This window comes from Lissotriton vulgaris, chromosome 1_1 (assembly GCF_964263255.1).
Source record: "Lissotriton vulgaris chromosome 1_1, aLisVul1.2, whole genome shotgun sequence".
In the NCBI taxonomy this organism is placed as follows: Eukaryota; Metazoa; Chordata; class Amphibia; order Caudata; family Salamandridae; genus Lissotriton; species Lissotriton vulgaris.
In genome coordinates, this window is record NC_141685.1 from 1,127,237,323 (window position 1) to 1,127,257,738 (window position 20,416).

At 45.9% G+C, this 20,416-nt stretch overlaps 1 protein-coding gene across 1 annotated transcript in view; it reads left to right on the plus strand.

Annotated features, from left to right (window-relative positions):
- The first annotated feature begins 1,508 nt into the window (after positions 1–1,508).
- The window catches only part of KANSL2 (KAT8 regulatory NSL complex subunit 2), a 69,021-nt gene continuing 50,113 nt past the window's right edge, over positions 1,509–20,416 (plus strand). Inside the window, exon 1 of the mRNA XM_086963754.1 lies at positions 1,509–1,631. The gene's annotated coding sequence lies outside the window, so the exon portion shown is untranslated. The remainder of the gene's footprint in view (positions 1,632–20,416) is intronic.

The window sequence follows — 20,416 nt, forward strand, 5'->3', positions numbered from 1 at the left end:
CCACATTTTCTGACCATTTTCTACAAACTTTTTTTTGGGCCAGTGCACTATATCGAAATATTCCATTTCAGCAGACTTTGCACTTATCCTCCCATAGTAATCAAAAACATAATTTTCCGTCTCGGTGCTTTAAAATAAGTGTGATTAAAAACTCACTTCTACACTTCATATCAATGGTTTCCAGCCACCATAAATTATTGTCAATAATTGGCCGACATTGAGAATACAAAGATATTGTGTCTGGTGAACAGAGGGACTTTTTTGCCCCGTTTTTTCTAGGTGTCCTCTATCTATCCATCTATCTATCCATCCATCTATCCATCTATCTATCTCTCTATCGCCCTCACTCTATCTATCGCCCTCACTCCATCTATCTATCGCCCTCACTCCATCTATCTATTGACCTCACTCCATCTATCTATTGCCCTCACTCCATCTATCTATCGCCCTCAGTCTATCTATCTATCGCCCTCAGTCTTTCTATCTATCTATCTATCTATCTATCTATCTATCTATCTATCTATCTATCGCCCTCACTCTATCTATCTATCGCACTCACCCTATCTATCTATCGCACTCACTTTATCTATCGTATCACCACAGTATCACTCAGCACCACCACAGCATCACTCAGGGGCTTCACAACATCACTATGTGCTACCACAGGATCACTGAACGCTACAGCATCACTAGTCGCCACCACAACATCACTCCGCGCCATCACAGCATCAATCTGTGCAACCATTCAACAACAACTGGTTCAAATATGTTCTCTCAATGTTTCAAGCTTTATTACAAATGTCACAAAAAGATGTTAATATTTCACTTCTGTTCTTGGATTTTCGTCACAATAAAATACACTGAACATAATCTTCACAAAAGTTATTTACAAAAGTTTAAGCTATTGCCATTATAAATAACAATAACAATAAGATTTAAGTAGTAATTATTTAAAAAAAATTAAAAGCCATTGTTATTTGTAATATTAATACATCTAAGTCATGTAAATACAACAAATATTGCATTACAAATGCTATAGGTGTCACATTTGCGAAAGTTATAACTATGGGCATTGTAAATGACAAAGCTATTAATTTCGCTATTTTCAAAACCAACACGTAATAATAAATGTGTCATTTACAATACCAATAGCTCAAACTTTCCTAATGCGAGGCCTATTGCATTGCAAATGCTTGTTTAGAAACAGAACGCGCAGTCAGGCTATAAGTCATTGAACAAATCTTCCTGGCCGCGCCCCGTTTCTGTCACCACGTTATAACCTCAAATTGTGTTTTCCAAGGGAAATCCGTTTACTTTTCCAATACTTCACGTTTGAGCGCATGCCTCTGCCTTTAAATGATGTTTTTTTTTCATAGTTGTTATTTTCGTTATGCCTCTAAGGCGTTTCTTTTAGTCTTGAAGCGAATTAAAATCGAGAAAGAAAGTGACAGACAGCTACCACCAAACACCAACTCACCAATTGAAGCTCAATATTTTCTTCTGCAGCCAATTAGCGCAAAGCTGGGCGGGTCCTAGACTGAAGGGCCGAGGAACCTAGTAGGCAGTCGATCGTTGCTGCTGCGTCTGTTACGTTCACACAGTGTTGAGTCTGGCGATCTGCAAGTATCGAGGTAAGATGGCGGCTGTGGGACGAAGCCCAAGGGCGTAGAAGGCCACGAGGGAGCTAGCGGCCATAGAGGGAAAGGATAGGGCGGAAAAAAAACACCGCTAGTAAGGTTAGACAGTCTACGGCGTTATTAAGGGCCTTTTGTTGTAAACTCTAATGGTACCTGACCACGAGGTGACTATGGCGGCAAAATAAACTGATAAAGACCCTATGTAGAAAAGTGCGACAAATTTAGGCGTGTGTTAGAAACCATAGTGTAAGGCCAACAAGTAATTGGGGTAGAGAACAAAGCGAGAACAGAGCCGCACTATACATTGGGAGGGGATCGACGGTTAGGTAAGGATGGCGGGCGGGTGTAATTTGAAACTCCGACCCCTGTAAAGGTGCTAAGCTTGATAATAAAACATATCCGTATAAACGCTGCATATATTAAACTTTTAAATCGTAATTTTGTTGGTTCAAAATGCATATTCTCAAAACACGATATTTATCTATTTTGTACAGCAATAGAAAACTTCATAGGAATACAAATATAATTGCTCCCTAAACGTGTCTAATATTCTCAATATATCCGGAGCTTTTTTTTTACCATCTCTGGAGCTGCCTATTCTTCACCTTTTTACTTATTTTTAAAGTGGCGCAGCGGCGGCGCAAGAGGCTTGTAAATGAACCCCCTCAGTTCACAAAGGCTCAAATGAGTTAAAAGAAAGGACAACGTAGACCGTGGGTTCTCTCGATCAGAGGTTTTTCGGTGCATGTTTTAGGCTAAAGAAGTGTCTTTGCCAGTTGCCCCATAGACAATAACACATTCTCCTACGAACCCTCGGACAAGGTGTACAGAATTTGAAGCGTCATAATTACTTTTAACGTTATCAAAGAACTCTATTTTCTTACTGTTTTATGCTCTTTTAGTCACCAGATAAGAATGTAACTGGGTACTTTCCGAGAGATGGTCAATGACTCGATAGCTGAAGAAAATATATATTATTCTAGAGTATAATGACGTGGTAATGCATCTAATCTAGGTAAAGGCCCTTAAACCTAGTCAAAAACATTATTTCAGATGTGGGCGATGCATGCCCCACAAAGGATTGTAGTACTATTTGCTTGAACCAATGCACGTTCATTATACAAGCAATGCCGAATTCATATAGGGCACGTATTACTATTTATTATGTATCCATGATTTCAAGTCCAGATTATTCCCGGTCAGGCAACACGTGTTTCTTCTCCCGTCTAATGGCCCTCAGGTCTATGGCTTTCTCAAAGCTTTATTTATATTAGTCTAAAATTTAAAAACGTCAATTTTTGGGTGGGTGTGGCTGGAGCACTATACTAAAATATTTCGCTGCAGATTTACAATGAAAGTGACTCGTTGCATTCCGAAAGCCATTTGGCTGCGCCGCACTGAGTCACTTTCAAAGCACAGGGATGCGACATATTTACAACAATATGTCGCATCTGTGCTTCCCCTTGCGCATGAACTGCAGCCATTTGCAGGCACCCTTGCACCATGGAGCAAGGATGGCTGCGTCATGGGGAGATTGTTTTTTGCGCTGGAAGGTACCTATTCCTCCACAAAATAAATCACTACAGGCATTTTCCTCTTTCAAGGTGTGCTGTAGAATGCAGCACGCATTGAAGGAGAAAAAAACGAGAAATTAAAACCTTTCTCCTAGTTGCCTCTCTACAGGCGTAGTATTCACACGAATTTCCAGAATTATGAAGAATCGTAAATCTGGAAATGTCTGGTTCCACAGGTGTTGCGTGGAACGCCCCATCCACACAAAGGGCTGCGTGTAAAGGGCTATATTTACAAGGACTGAAAGTCACTCAGGGTGGCTTTTACAGTCCTTGTAAATATGGAGCAGTAAAATGTGCCACCAGTACGTCACATAAGTGACGTACTGGTGGTGCAGGGGGCTTGTAAATCTTGCCCTCCCTTTGTAAAGATGGGCATGATTTAGCAGGTACTCTTGAATGTCTTAACTAAGTACACCGCCTAAATTATTTTCCGAAATGTCTTCTAAGGATATGCAGATGCTCAGGGCCACTGGAATTATACGATTGTGCGGCCTCAGAATTTTTGGTATAATTGTAGTTCTGCTACAAAATCTATCACAGGCTGCATTCAGCAATTTTGATATAATTGTAGACGTGCCACACAACCCATCACAGGCTGAATAATCTGCAAATTTTAACACAAAATTGTATCAAACTCAAACGATTCAAAGGTTACTTAAACGCAGCAATATGTGTTGCAGCGCAGTGGAAGACCCTTTGCGAAAGTTGACCTTTGGTTGCCTGTTGCTTCCATGGCTTGTTAAATTGGTACTAATGAGATGCAGCCAATGCTGAGACCATGTTAACAAGTGTAATGTAAACTAAATGTAAGTAGCGCACTATCATTCAACAGGCTTCCTGGTGCAGAGAGTACCTTGTTGTTATATGGCGTAGTTGATAGGCCACCCTAAAATGAGGCATACAGATTAAAGGTTAAGGGGGGCAGGGAAATGAAGTGAGACCACAGGATGGATCGGTGACACTACATCTAAGTACAGCAAGCATTGGCAATGCAGTTTTTTTTTATGACAGCATTGTCAAGCCAGATCCAAAAAACCATGTTTATTAATGACTGCCTCCCATCTGTGCAACTGCCAGAGGAAAAAAATATCTCCAGTTATGTAAGCGACTTTAATAGCGTCTCAGTGGCTTGCGTGTTCCCCTTTAAAGTTCTGGCTAAATTAACAAAATGGTTGTAGTTGTGTGGATGGAAAGCTCTTTTTTTTTTTTTTTAATTTAAAGGAACACAACTTTTGCTCATTCGAACATGTACTCCTGGCTCCCAACATGTGGACTGAGTCAAAGCCCTTCTCCTGATGGGTCTCACATAATTGTCGACAAATTAATTAAGTAATGCTGTCACAAAATGAGCTGCATAATTCTAGTGGCCATGCATGTATAATGTCAAACCTGACAGTTGAAACAAGAACCACATTCTCGGGCATATCTTTTTACTGAGAGATGCCTAAACATTCATTGATAGATAATACTAACATCCCAACTGGAACCCGCTTGTGACAAAGCATACTGTTTTAGTCCCTGCACAATTTGAGCATCCATTATTTCCTGTGATTAAAGTGAAATTATAGGTTTAGAGTTTACCTATCTGTCATAGCAAATGTTCAGGTTGGTCCTACCACTGCTTCATCAGGTTTCATGTAGCCAGTTGTCTAGACAGTTGCATGTAGTTCCCAGTGGATCACAAATGTGGCTAAAAATGCGATTGTTGAAATAGGGATCCATATTCTACTTCAATCTGTGACTCGTGCTATCAGTATAATGTTTGCCAGGAGATACTTTACTGAAAAGCCATAGTAGGTCAGCCATGGTTCACCAACCAAAAAGAAAAAAAAGACAAATGTGCACGTTAAAGTGTGCATTGGACATGAGGATGGCGTAAATCACATAATTTGTGTAGTGTAATCATGCAGAATTGCCAAAGCATAACGTGAAATTGCTCTTGATTTGCGAGAAGAGTATTCTGCGTTTAGAGATACTTCTTGAATTGCAATAGAACACGAATAGCGAACTGCCAAGCTTGCTAAATATGTTCATGGGGTAGGATTTCCCCTAACTTGTTGTTAGCATTTAGCATTGTTTTCTTAGCACAAAATGGGCATAAGGATGCATTTTGAACCAAGAAACTGCGCTAAATGCAGTAGAACACAAATATCGAGCAGGTACCTGCTGTGCTCTTGCTGAGGAATTGTTTTTCTCACAAATTACTCTTAATTGCAGGAGTGAGCTCATAATTATTGGCAATTTTGCTTCATAGTAACATATAATTTCCCAAATCACTAAGATTACCCCAGTGTATTTGAAATTCTGTCTAGGCCTACATTGCACATCACTCGCGCCCTGCCGTGTTTTTAGGTCTCGCGCCTAGCGTTGTAGTGCGCAGCATTACTCGCGCAGCGCGAGCCCTCTTGTAAAGGGGTTCTGAAAGTTGCTCACTCGCTTGTGCGTATGAGCAGGCTTTCGCAGGCCCCATTGGCTTTAGCGTGTTTTTTTTTTTTTTGTTATAAAAAAGGCGCAGGATTGGGCAAAGGTGGGCGCATGTCCCACCTTTGCAACGTCCATTCCCGTCCGTGTCTAGAACTCGCAGCACCGTCTGGTTTCTCCTGCAATTGCTGTTCTCAAGGTTGCTGAGGAAGTTCTTGCCGGTTCTGCAGTGATCTCTTTATTTCTTGAATTTGGACGCCACCGATTATGGTGAGGCCTCATTGACAATATTTTTTCGGTCTCGGCCTGTGAAAGACTGCGCACATGCGCAAGTCGAGCTAGCGAGATTTAATGATATTCAGTATTTTCCACTAGCAAAGTTAAACCCCGCCCCTCTTCTCCATTGGCTGGCATCACCGGTCATGCTAAAGGGTGACAATCCATTGGAGAAGAGGTCCTAGTGACGTTCTTCTTTCTCTTTTATCCCTGTCCTTTTCAGACCGGGCTCCTTGACTTGCTGCTGTGGTAAAAGGTTTCTTATCTTCTTTATGAGGCCATCTGTTTCGCCCCATAAAGATAAGGAACCTTTTACCGCAGCAGTAAGTCATGCCGAGCCTGTCTGAAGAGGACGGGGTTAAAAGAGAAATTTCTTTCATGTTAGTATAATCGCGGCACCCGCCCTTTACTTTTGAAATGTTACAAGTAAAGCGCGGGTGCCGCGATTATACCAACATGAAAGAAATAGAAAAAAACATCTATTTCTTTTATTAGTATAATCGCGGCACCCACGCTCTACTTGTAACATTTTAAAAGTAAAGTGGGGGTGCCGCGATGTCAGCGCCTCCATTCTGGGTCAGGATATGGCAAGATTCCTCAAATGCCATGGAGCTCGGGCAGTTAGTTCTTGTTAAACGAGTATTCTACACCTCTATCTACTTTGAGGATACCGAGCCTGGGAAAGAGGCGGTCAATTCTACATAGAGCGCTACATTAGCATTGATCGGACAGGCTACTAGGCGCACCAGCCCCTGTGACGAGAGTGAGCTGCGGCATGGAGTCAGGAAGTAAGGTGAGTAAACAGGAAAGAGGGGAGTCATCCTTTTTATTAAATATAGTATTAGGACTATTCCACTAAAACAGTGCCAGTAACAACGCCAACTTGTAGAAACCTAACTAGCGTATTTTCCTAATAAATATGACACGTAGACATGTTACCGCAGCAAGTCAATGAATAGATCGTTAAACTAATATACCAGGAAGTGGACCCACGTGCGGTACGAGCAAGGGCGAAATGTTATCTGTCTGGAAATTTACCCGCTCTGGTATGTTTCTGCGGCTTGGTATGAGTCATTGCATTGCGCCCCCCTTTTTTTTTTTTTGTGCCTGCGGGCAAGACGCAATGTATTCTGTGCAGGGCTTGCTGTCTGCACCATTTTCAGAGTCGTGCTATGCTGTGGTGCATTTTCTTTGCCAGGTTTGTATTATGTTGTGCTATGTTGGAATGGAGCTTTATGTCGTATGTTGTGTTATGGTTTGCTGCCCAATGTTATGCTGTTACGTTCTTCCACAAAATACTAATCTTCTGATAATGCTCAGCTGTAAGAGGCTATCATGTTATATTGCCTTGCGCTATGTTATAAATTAGGCACAGCGTGGATGCAATGGCGCCATGATTTATAGCTCCTGTCCTGGACCAGGTCAGAGGATAAGGTATATAGCACCGTGCATGGATTACTCTTTAATAATGCTGTGCTGGACGGGCTGCCCTCTGGTGCGTGGGTATTGTCGGGGCGTGCTTTGGAACGTAACTGTTACGTCTTTTCTGGGGCCTTTTGTGCGGGGTCGTAGATATCAATAGTGCACCAGATTGAGTGGCACCGGGTGCCCTGGGACGAGGGGCCCAGTGTGATCTTGAAGAACTTCGGGGGCACGGGCAAGACCCGGTTTGGGGGGCCCTGTTCGGGGAAAAAATACAATTGTGTTACCAATTAATGCAAGTACATTTTATGTAAAAGATACTAAATTATCTTAAAATGTGCCTTGGTTTACACCCCAATTCAAACAGTTATTTATCAACTTGGCAGCTCTGCTTACACGGAGACAGATTTCTCTGCAGACCAATTACTGTATAACTTATATTTCTGAAGCAAACTGTTGCTATGTTAGGGGTCTACCATCAAAGGTTTGGGGAGATCAATAAGTGTACCTTAGAAAGATGATAGGGTAGGTTCACAGCCAGACACATGTCAGATTCAGCAAAGCGGTCGTGACTGTCCCAGCGATGCAGATACATTGTTAGCTAAACAGTGCCTTCAACCCTAGTGTGTCTCAGTCGAAAAGGGTTGCCACATGTCCAGTATTTTTATGGCAGTGAAATCCAGTATTTTTTCTTATGAAATATAAACGTAAAAGAGGAAATACATTAACAATTCACTTAGAAATAATTTGCACAGCTCTCCAATAATTATAAGTGATTATTAAGGCAGAAACACCGAGGATAATGTGCTGCATGGCTAAATACTTAAAGTTTCATAAAGGCGAGACCAATGCATTGCATGTTGCTTTTAGTTGGGATCGCAGCTGCTCTAAATCTGCTGCTTTGGGTTCCTGTCTGGTTGTTTGAGAGGGAAGAGACCGCGGCAGAGCGAGACACTCGCTGCAAGGGCATTAATCCCTTGTGATGTGTGCCCGGCTGGTGTCTCGTTGGGTTCACTGCAAGGGCTGTCGCGTGTCGCCGTGATAGGAGGGGTTGAAGGAGCATAAGAAAGTGAAATATGCTCACAATTACGAAGATGTCTGCTGCAGCCACACGACCTCGCCGATCTATACGATCACCCGGGATGTAGGCTGCCGGGGAATGATCCGCACTGGGCTCCATTAGCTGAGTGGGTTCAAGAGGAGGGGCCGAGGGAGGGACCCGGAGACACACACAGGCACATTCACACAGCGGACCACGCTGAAGACTGCGGGCTTGTGCCTCCGAAAAGTCAGACGACTCCTGGTCCGGTCCACACCAGGGACCGGCCCAGGAGTCGTGAACATGGAGGCATCCGACCGGTTCCCCTTCCTCATACAGATGGACAAGTACAAATGTAGGAGACTGCTTGACCTCAGAGCCTACAGCAGCCTAGTAGTGTGGAGAGTGGGCATTGTGCAATGCGTCAGCACTTTTCGGGCACTGCAATGCGTCAGCCCTTTTTGGGCACTGTCAGCATTTTTCGGGCACTGTGCAATGTTTCAGCACTTTTCAATCTATTTGTACTTTTAACACTGTGCGGGCATCATGCTTTTTCTTCGCGCGTCATTCAAAATAAACACAAATCCTTGTAACACAATTGTACACCAGAGGGAAATGAGGTGTCTGTGCTCCTTGGTGCCAAGTGTAGTATACCTCTACTTCAAATTATTTTGGGGACTCTAGTATATATGGACCTATGTTTTATTATTTGAATAGCGCAGAGAGAGGGAGGGGGAAAGGTCTTTCGTAACGTCCACCGCGCTTTAAGCGAAAAGGTGAGCGAGTAGTACACGTGAAACCGACCCTTCGGTCTTAAATCATACTACTTCTCTGCGCTACATCTCGTGCGGGTGTCGTGGTTTCAAGACTGGTGTTCAGGGAGCAGAGAAGCTACAGCTGGGTTTTCAAGTTTCAAGTTTAAGTTTATTATGTTTTTGGCTCTCAAAAGAGGGCCACATAAAACAATCACATAGTTATACACCACTATTTACAATAAAATCACAAACAACAAAAATAAAGAAATCACATCGTAAGCACTGGCCGAACAATTATCCAACAACATCTCTAGGTATCATTAATAAATATCTAAAAACCCTTAAAAAAAGTTAAAAATTTTGAAACAGAACATTTCATTAGGTGGACAATAAAGTCCATGGAAAAAAGTTTTTACATTTAGGATTCCTAATTGTAGACAGATTTTAACCATTTGGAGCGCAGTGGACGTAATGCAGGACAAATAAATAGAACATGATTTCGGTCCTGCACTGCATTATTACAGAGGTTACATACTGGAGATAATCCGTACCACTTTGCTAAGAGAGAATTTAGAGGAAGCAAATCATGTCTTAAAAGGTACCATAGCCTACGGACTCTGAGGGATATTCCAAGAGAGATACTGCTGGGCCTGCTTTAGTGAGTACGTGCTTAAAAGTAAATCACTTCCTTTTTTTCGGTGTAGGGCAGTCATATCCAGTTTAAAGCAGAGTTCCCAAGATGCATATTTCAGCTGAGACTTTAGTTGAGAAGGAGAAAGTAAAAACAAAGTACTTGCATCCAACTCTAACATTGTTACTGCTTTTCTAAAGTTTTTTACTAATAGGGAAAACTCGTTTAGATTGCCCAGTAGTTCATTTTTAATACATCCCCGTAAGGAACCCAATTTACCTCTGGCCAAACAGGCCACCCACCTTACTAGGGCAATCAACCCCTGTACCCAACAACTCCGGAGGCCAAATTCCAGCCTGCATGATGACACAGAGCAAGCTGTATTAAGGGAGGAAATTCTTCTTAGTACCTTTCCTTCCATTACCTGCAAGAATCCCCGATGCCTTAACTCCACCAATTCTATTCCATACAGTAGAGTTGCAGGGATTTTTGCTCTATATACTTTCAAAAATCGTGCAAAGTGTCTTTTTCCTGTAGCAGAATACAAGGAACATAACCCCATACCATGAGCCAATGCTTTACGCGAATTATGCTCAATGTGGGGTTTCTCACTTAGGTTTGCTGAAATTATTTTACCTAAGAAGGTGTAAGTTTTAACCACCTCTAGTGTCTGTCCTCCTATAGCCCATCCAAAGTTTTCAGACCTACATTTTTTCCTTCCAAAAATGCACATGATTTTGCTTTTAGAAGCATTGATTTTCATAAAATGTGCTTCTGCAAATAAATGTAATACTTGCAGGCGGTTAGACAAGCCCTTCGGAGTTAAGTCTAAGATGAGAATATCATCCGCATACATTAAAACCGAAATGGATGTCCCTCCAATTACCGGGGCTAACCCACCACAAGCAGCAATGGAAGCAGGTAGGTCTACAGTATATAATGAAAACAATATAGGGGCCAATATACACCCTTGTTTTAATCCATTCGGATATGGGATAGACTGTGAAAGGCCCCTTTCTCCGCCTTGTAACACCTTGCACCATGTGTTCGAGTGGAGGGATTTTACAAGTTCGAGTAGCTGTGGTGGCATACCCAATGCAGCTAGCTTTCTCCACAGCGTCGGACGGTCCACCTTGTCAAACGCTGTGGAGAAGTCTATGAATGCCGCATATATTCCACCTCCTCGAACTCGTACATATTTGTCTGCAATCACTTGAAGAGCTGTTAAATTATCAAGTGTACCATGCTCTTTACGGAACCCAGTTTGTTCCAAAGGTAAGATTCCATTTGCCTCCACCCAATCAGTGATTAATATTAAGACATTTAGCAAAAACTTTCCCTATAGAATCCAATAAAGCTATTAAACGGTAATTCATGGGTTTATCCCGCTCTCCCTTCTTAAATATTGGTATTAGTATACTTCCCCTCCAAGATGTAGGAACTAATCTCAATAAGAAGCAGGCTTTAAACAAAGGAAGGAGAATCCTACTCCATGAGGTGACATCTTGCTTCAGTATTGAAATGGGCAACTCGTCCGGACCCATTGCTCCGGATGAGCCCATACTCTTGATCACGGAAGCAATGGATTTCTCGGACGGGAGCTCCATAGTATACCCACTATCCAAGACAGGGTCACAATCTTCACCCTCTACGCCATTAGACGCATACAGATTCAATATAAATGAAATCCAGACATCTTCAGGAATAGATATGGGAATAGGGGAAGTTCTTGCACCACATCCCTTACCAATTATGGACCAGAATTCTCTAGATTTACCAAAGACAGAAGCCTCCCTTAAACTAATCCAGAGTGAGTCTTCTTTTTCTTTTTTTAATTTTGTTCTCAATCTGGTCCTCCTTTTTAGTAAGGCTAACTTATGATCATTTTCCCTGGATCTACATAGGAACTGTTGCCTCACAAGTTTATTTATTTATTTATTTCTTTATTTAAGGGTAATAATATACTAGGAACGAAGTTCAACTTCCTAGGATATCTTGGCTTCTTTGCAGTCGAAGTAAGCTTCTTCATAAAGATTTCAAAGTGTAAGAATTCCATGCCCTGCCATTCTTTTAGTTCAAGTAAAGTTTGTGCAAGAATGTTTTGCACATCCTTCATAGTGGTAGGGTCCCAGAAGCATCTTCCGGACTTACAATGGAAAGAAACTCCTCTATTACTTAAGGACCAAGAATCAGTGTCCGGAGGTTGTAATGAGACAGTTATACTGATCACATTGTGGTCGCTCAAGGAGGATTGAGAAATCATTATGTCTCGAATAAAAGAGAAAGTGTCATAGTCCGTAATTACATAATCCAGGATGGATTCTCCCTTAGGGGACCTATGAGTGAAATTAGCGGGAATATCAGATGGCATCCTACCATTTACAATTAGCCCCTCTAAATAGCTAAGTTCTTCTAGCAGTATCTTTCCTCTTTTGCTAGTTTTTATTTTATTAGGAAAGATTGATTGGGGTATATTGTATGCTTCTTCCTTAGACTTATTTCTAAACAAGTCTATGCTTAAGTTAGAAACTTTGCTATTAAATCACCCACGAGTAAAATATAAGGGGGCTGGTCAAGCTCTAATAGTTGTTTAACCTAGGAAAACATTCGCTTCAAAACAGTACTAAAAATATCTTCAGGTGGAATGTATGCATTTATAATTACCAGAAAAGACTGGCTACCTACACTAGCTAGATTATTAATAGTTATTGCTTGAAAAAGGTTACTTGTGTCAACATAATGGGAAAATTGCCATTGTAATGAATTAGATAAGAGGCAAGCAATTCCACCTTTTGCGTGACCTTTTTTCGATGGTGTAGCTGCAGCCTCAAGCACAAAATAATCTTTCCCCCCCGTATAGGATATTGAACCACCAGGTTTCTTGAATACATATCACGTCTGCATTCAAGGAGAATAAAAAATCAAGTTTCTCGGGTCGATTATGTAGCCCTGCTGCATTCCAGGATATGACTTTTAAATATCTGTTAAAGATGTTGAAACAGTCTTGGATTATTCGATATATTATTAGATAAAACTCCTGGCAACCAGTTCCACCGATGATTATCTTCAGTTGTAGGAATAGTCAAGTTCATGGGGATAGGGAGTACCTGGGAAACCATACGTTTACCTCTAGAGACCCAGATTTTTAGGTCTTTATTGCATGGGGACGGGTCTTCCTGCCTAAAACCCAACTTTGTGGCCCCTTCTCTAGAGAAAATATCCTTTCCATTATTAAAAAAGGGTAACACATCAATCCCTCTACATTGAAATGATTCCGCCTGTTGAAGGACAAGGTTAGCAATTATTTTAGAACAGAATTTTACCCGTACTCGTAGCCCATTTTCAAATCTTATTAAGGAAACCAAGCCCATATCACTCGACAGAATAAGTTTTAAACTTTCAATATCCTTAAAGCAGTTAAGCAACCATGACCTGTTTAAGTATAGGTCAGAATCAAATAAGGGCAGAAAGTCCAGTGTCAAAGTATCCACATAAGAATTAGGGGCTTTAAAGGGTACAGGGGATGCGTTCGTGGCCACAACAACCGGCAGCCGAAAAATAGACGCTGATGGGTTAAGTGTCCCTGTTACAGCAGGAATAGTTCTTGTCACCTCTTCCACTGGGCCTGGGGGCACTAATCCATTATCCTCTTGACAAGGAGCTCCCCCAACATTAGCATGAACTTCAAGGGGACCTTCGACTACAAAGCCAGTAGTGCAAACAGCAGCCTCATTAGAAAAGTGTCCAGTAAAGAATTATCTACGATTTCTACAACATCAAGCGCTTCTGTATTTATGTGCTTTTGGAAAATAATTTGCCTCTGTCTTTTCTTCTTATACTTGCGAACAGGTTTCCTATTTTTCCCTTTGTTCTTTCTGCTTTTTTCGTTTACTTTTCCATTTACAAAGAGACTTCCTTCAGGTTCTTTTTTTTTTTTTTTTTTATCCTGGTTGAAGATCGGAAATAATTCATTTCCAGCGTTCTGGTTAACCTCCACCAAACTTTCTTCCTTTAAGGAAGGTTCAGATTCCTTCCTGCAGTTTGAGGCGAATGGGGTAGGCATCCTTGAGGGCTCATGTATGTCAACCACTACTGGCATCCCCACAGGCAAATTTTTTACCAGTAAGTTATTGCTCTCTAGGACTTTCTGGACAACCGTCTCCAGGGGAGTAGTACCATTTTCAGTATTTTTTGCCAATAATACTTTCAATATCTGTGCAACTGAGTCCAAGATGCAATCAGAGCTCCCAACAAATTTGCCCAATAAAAACAGTATGGAAGCCAGTAAATGTTCTAGTGCTATCACGCGCCGCACGGCCACCAGCTGCTGCGTGTGCCCCTTGCCTGCCTTGCTGCCTCGCCGCCGGCCTCGCTGCCGCCTGGTCGCTCCCCATTGGTTTTCGCCATTGTTTTGCCCTCCATTTGTGCTTGCATTTTTCTGTGCCGTGTGATCGTTTCTCTCACTGTTTTTGCCATTGTTTTGCCCTCCATTTGTGCTTGTGTTTATTCGTGCCGTGACATCGTTTCTCTCACTGTTTTTGCCATTGTTTTGCCCTCCATTTGTGCTTGTGGTTATTTGTGCCGTGACATCGTTTCTCTCACTGTTTCTGCCATTTGTTTTGCCCTCCATTTGTGCCTGTTTCATTTGGTGTAGTCCCTGTGCCGTGTCTCAGTTTCCTTCCTGCTTGCCCGCCTACCTCGCCGCCCTCCGCTCTCCCTCCCCGCTTCCCGCCACCGCCATTTGCCCCGCCCCTTTTTTCTTCTGTTCCCTCCCCGCTCCCGCCTCCCAGCTGCTCCGCCCACCCACGCACTTGGCCTTAAATGGCGACCGTGCGACGCAGGTGAGTGTGACCCACTTGTGGGACACCCCCGCGCCGCACGGCCACCAGCTGCTGCGTGTGCCCCTTGCCTGCCTTGCTGCCTCGCCGCCGGCCTCGCTGCCGCCTGGTCGCTCCCCAATGGTTTTCGCCATTGTTTTGCCCTCCATTTGTGCTTGCATTTTTCTGTGCCGTGTGATCGTTTCTCTCACTGTTTTTGCCATTGTTTTGCCCTCCATTTGTGCTTGCGTTTTTCTGTGCCGTGACATCGTTTCTCTCACTGTTTCTGCCATTTGTTTTGCCCTCCATTTGTGCCTGTTTCATTTGGTGTAGTCCCTGTGCCGTGTCTGTTTCCTTCCTGCTTGCCCGCCTACCTCGCCGCCCTCCGCTCTCCCTCCCCGCTTCCCGCTACCGCCATTTGCCCCGCCCCTTTTTTCTTCTGTTCCCTCCCCGCTCCCGCCTCCCAGCTGCTCCGCCCACCCGCGCACTTCGCCTTAAATGGCGACCGTGCGAACGCGCAGCGGTCACGCGCAGCGGGCGCGCCGATTGTGCGCCGAAGGCGCGCCAAAGGTGCGCCCGTCTGCGCCCGTCCGCGACCGCGCCCAGCGCCAGGACCCCTGGCCCACGAAGACCCCGACCTACCCGCCTGACGTACTCCGCCGCCACCCTCATCGCACTCAACACCGGCCGACTTCCAGACTGCCACCAAGCCACACCACGACGCACCCACGGACCTTTCAGCTGCCACGCCTGCAAATTCTCCTGCATCCGGACCTGCCTCGCTCCAGCACCCGCCAAGTCAAACACCAGCAGCACCCACCTCAAGTGCATCCTGCTCAACACCCGCTCCGTCCACAGACACGCCATCGAACTCTGGAACCTCCTAGACGCCACAGCCCCTGACGTTGCCTTCCTCACGGAGACCTGGATGAACGCCTCTTCAGCTCCCGACATCGCCATCCCAGAGGGCTACAAGATCGTCCGGAGGGACCGCAACGCCAACCAGATGGGAGGAGGCATCGCCATCATCCACAGGAACACCATCCGTCTCACGACCAGCACCGACAACACCCTGACCAGCGCCGAACACCTGCACTTCCAGATCCACACCAACCCCGAACACCACCCTCAGAGGCACCCTGATCTACCGACCCCCGGGACCACGCGCCCCATTCAGCGAGGACATCGCCGACTTCGTCAGCCCGCATGCCCTCCCCTCCGCTGACTACATCCTCCTGGGAGACCTCAACTTCCATCTGGAGAACAACAACGACCGCAACACCAGCACCCTGCTCGACAACCTCGCCAATCTTGGACTCAAGCAGCTGGTGTCCACCCCCACCCACCTCGCCGGACACACACTCGACGCAGTCTTCTCCTCCAGCACAGACATCAACTTCAGGCACGCCACAGAGCTTCAATGGACGGACCACAGCTGCGTCCACTTCACCTTCAAGAGAACGACGACCCACCACCACCAGCAACAGGCCGCCCGCAGAAGCTGGAACAAGATCTCAGCAGACCAGCTCGCCACCTCCCTGAGCCAGCACCCTCCCTGCCAGCTCAGCGAACCCCAGCCAGGCCGCCGACAACCTCACGAAGTGGATCAGCAACTGCGCGGACGAGCTCGCCCCGCTGAGGACCCCGCCCAGCAGACCCGGCAGCAAGAAAGCCCCGTGGTTCACCGACGAACTCAAGAGCTCCAAGAAGAACTGCCGAGCCCTCGAGAGTCTGGAGAAGGGAACCTACACCGGACAACAGGACCACCCTCAAGCAGGCCACTCGGAAGCACCACCAGCTGATCCGCGCCGCCAAGAAAACTGCATTCAAGGACCGGCTGGACAACAACGCACACAACAGCAAGGAACTCTTCAACATCGTGAAAGAGCTATCCAACCCCAGCGCAGGAAACAACGACATCACCCCATCGCAAGACCTCTGCAACTCCCTCGCTTCATACTTCCACAACAAGATCGCGGACATACACAACAGCTTCAACAATCAACCAACGCACACCATGACCGAACAACCACCCCCCACCACCACCCTCCACGCCTGGACCCCGATCAGCACCGAAGACACCATCCGCACGATGAACTCCATCCACTCCGGATCACCAACCGACCCCTGCCCTCACCACGTCTTCAACAAGGCCGACGCTGTCATCACACCCCACCTGCGAGACATCATCAACACATCCTTCAACACCGCCACCTTCCCAGAGAGCTGGAAGCACGCCGAACTCAGCGCTCTACTCAAAAAACCACTAGCGGACCCCACCGAACTCAAGAACTACCGCCCCATCTCGCTCCTCCCGTTTCCAGCCAAAGTCATCGAGAAGACCGTCAACAAGCAGATGGCCGCCTTCCTCGAGACGAATGGATCCCTCGACCCTTCACAGTCCGGCTTCCGAGCCAATCACAGCACCGAGACCGCCCTCATCGCCGCCACCGATGACATCCGAGCCCTGATGGACAACGGAGAAACAGCGGCCCTCATCCTCCTAGACCTCTCCGCGGCATTCGACACTGTCTGCCACCGCACCCTAGTACAGCGCCTCAGCAACGTCGGAATCCAGGACAAGGCGCTGGAATGGATCATCTCCTTCCTCGACGGAAGAACTCAGAGAGTCCGCCTACCACCGTACAAGTCAGAGGCCTCCGAAGTCATCTGCGGCGTCCCTCAAGGATCCTCTCTGAGCCCCACCCTCTTCAACGTCTACATGAGCCCCCTCGCGGCCATCGCACGCCAACACAACCTCAGCATAATCTCCTACGCCGACGACACCCAGCTGATCCTCTCCCTGACCAACGACCCCGCCACCGCCAGAGCCAACCTACACGAAGGGATGAAAGAGGTAGCCGAGTGGATGACGACCAGCCGCCTGAAACTGAACTCTGACAAGACGGAGGTCCTCATCCTGGGCTCTTCACCCTCCGCCTGGGACGACTCCTGGTGGCCTCCCGCCCTGGGCACCGCACCCAAACCGACAGACCACGCACGCAACCTGGGCTTCATCCTGGACTCCTCCCTCTCCATGACCAGGCAAGTCAACAACGTCTCCTCGGCGTGCTTCAACATCCTACGCATGCTACGGAAGATCTTCTGGTGGATCCCCACCGAGACCAGGAAGACCGTCACCCAGGCCCTCGTCACCAGCCGACTGGACTACGGCAACGCCCTCTACGCCGGTACCACCGCCAAGCTCCAGAAGAGACTCCAGCGGATCCAGAACGCCTCAGCCAGACTCATCCTCGACATCCCACGAACCAGCCACATCTCCGGACGTCTGAGAGACCTTCACTGGCTCCCCGTCAACAAAAGAATCACCTTCCGCCTCCTCACCCACGCACACAAAGCCCTACACGACCAAGGCCCGAGCTACCTCAACAGCCGCATCAACTTCTACGCTCCCAAACGCCACCTCCGATCAGCCAACCACGCCCTCGCCACCGTCCCCCGCATCCGAAGAGCGACTACAGGAGGAAGGTCCTTCTCCTACCTGGCCGCCAAGACCTGGAACTCCCTCCCGGCCGACCTGCGCCTGACCCAAGACCACCTCTCCTTCAGGAAGAAGCTGAAGACCTGGCTGTTCGAGCAGTAGCGGCACCCCCCCTCCCCCAGCGCCTTGAGACCCTACGGGTATGTAGCGCGCTCTATAAGTGTCTTTGATTGATTGATTGATTGATCAGGGAATCAGAGATAGGTTTATCATCTTTAGGGAACCCGGATGCAGTAAGAGCAGATACCGGATAAATTAAGTTGTGGAGTCCTAGAATCATTCTGCAATGAAGGGATGTCATTAGGAGTTATAGATGGAGTACTACTATATAGCAATAATCCTGACGGCGTAGCTCCGTTTGGTGTTTTACTAGGGTCAGGATGTTTCAAAATTCTATCGTCCATGGAGCGACCACACAATTAAAGATCGATACTGGATGGAAAGGACTCTTCTTTTATAGCCACGTCCAGACTTTCTGCATTCTTAAGAATGTTAGGCAGAGGGACTTTTGTATCTGCTATCATATTATCAGGATGCTCTCCTCTTAGCGAACCTACTGGGAGGTTAGTATCGGTAGTTGGAGACAGAGAAGGCAAGTTTTTTTCCGGAGCTAGCTCTTTCTCTACATCAGACTGTGCATCCGTCAATAGTATCACCTCAGAATCAGCAGCTATCGGGACTGCCACAGTCTTATCAACAGGTTTTTCCCATAATTTCAGTTGCTGCATCTGTCCCTTCAGTAATACACTATTGTCATGTTTATTCCTCAAGGGGTTAGATCTAGTTTTTATACATGACCTCCCCCCTAGGACTCTTCCAGAGCGTAATTTTTTTGCAGTCATGTTGAACATAAAAGTAACCAACCAAGCAGCAGGCTTTCGCACAGAAGATATATATAAGTAACGATAGTTAGTCCATAAAAATGAATCCACAGAGGAATTGAGGGTAAATATTTGGCCAGGATACAGAAATATCTCCTTCACAGGTTACACTCCTGTCACTAATAAGTCTTGTTTGGAAAACAAAATACAAATAACAGGGCCCAGCCCGGCCTACCTCGGCCACAGAGGGCCCGCCCTTTGCCCGGGCTTCGCCCGGCGTCCCGCGAGACGGGGGTGACGCTGTATTTCAGCGCCTCCTGGCGCGCAAATGTCGCGGCGGGTGCCGCTAAGGCTGCTGGGTTATGTAGTCTTTGGCCCTCGCACCGCGCTCCACTCGGCGGCAAGACCCCGAGATGGTAATGGGGTCAGGAGGCGGGTGGGCAGATAGCCAAGTTTCAGCAATCCTCGTCGGGCAAATGATTTCAAAAATCAAACCGGAGACACGGCAGAGTCAGCTGCAAAAATGCTCAGAGTGAACGCTACCTTCCGCTGTTTATTGATGTTTAAATGTCTGACTTTTCGGAGGCACAAGCCCGCAGTCTTCTAAAAGAGGGGGGGGACTCTGAGTGTGCTCTTCCGAGACTTAAGTTTTTACCTGCAGTCGGTGAGAGGAGAAACAGGGTGTGTGGAGGAGGGAAGTCCGCGAAATAATAAATAGCTGGAGAGGATGGGTGTCAGCTGGGTGTGGAATCATTAAACTACCCATCTTCTAAGAAATCATACAAAAATTGCAACTGTCATTTTTTTGGCTGTATATTTACAATGCTTCCTTTGTGTAACTACTATTGTTAATACCTTGCTTGTTGTGTGCGAGAGCTCTGTTTACATTGTCTCGAAGGTCTGTCTTCAGACCTTTTGTTGAACGGTTATGGGGTCTTTTCCGCTCGCTCTGCCGCACCACGCCATTACCTAGCATAAGATACACACCAAACGTTTACATTAGGTAGCGCGCCCTTCTCCTCCTTTCTGAGAACTCTTAAAAACCCCATAAGCTGTACCCTGCAGGTCGTCCTAGCTTGGGTAAACACTTGCTGTCAAAAGAGAGCATTTTTAAAATGTTGCTCGGGAGCAGCTGGTCGATATTTTTCATAGTTGCCTCATCTCCGGGCAGGTCTCTGTTCTGTCGCTGATCTATAGGGAATTCGAGGCCTTGGATAAGATTTAGCTGCTGATTTTCATAGCTAAAATCAACACATCAACGTACAAGATGGGTTTGGGGCTGGAAAGTCGAGCACTAAACGCTCTATGGAGATGAATTGGTGAAACATGTGACAAGCACTTTAGTGCTACAATAGCCAGTAAAAAAAAAAAAAAAAGTATTTGTCAGCCTAATTCACTTATTTGGATTACTGGTCATCTTTTCATAAGTACTGTATCTGGCTTTCTGGTTGATTTGGGGCACTATGTGGGTTACAAAAAGAAAAGGACCTGAAGACAGCAAGACAATAAGTTTGAGATGTG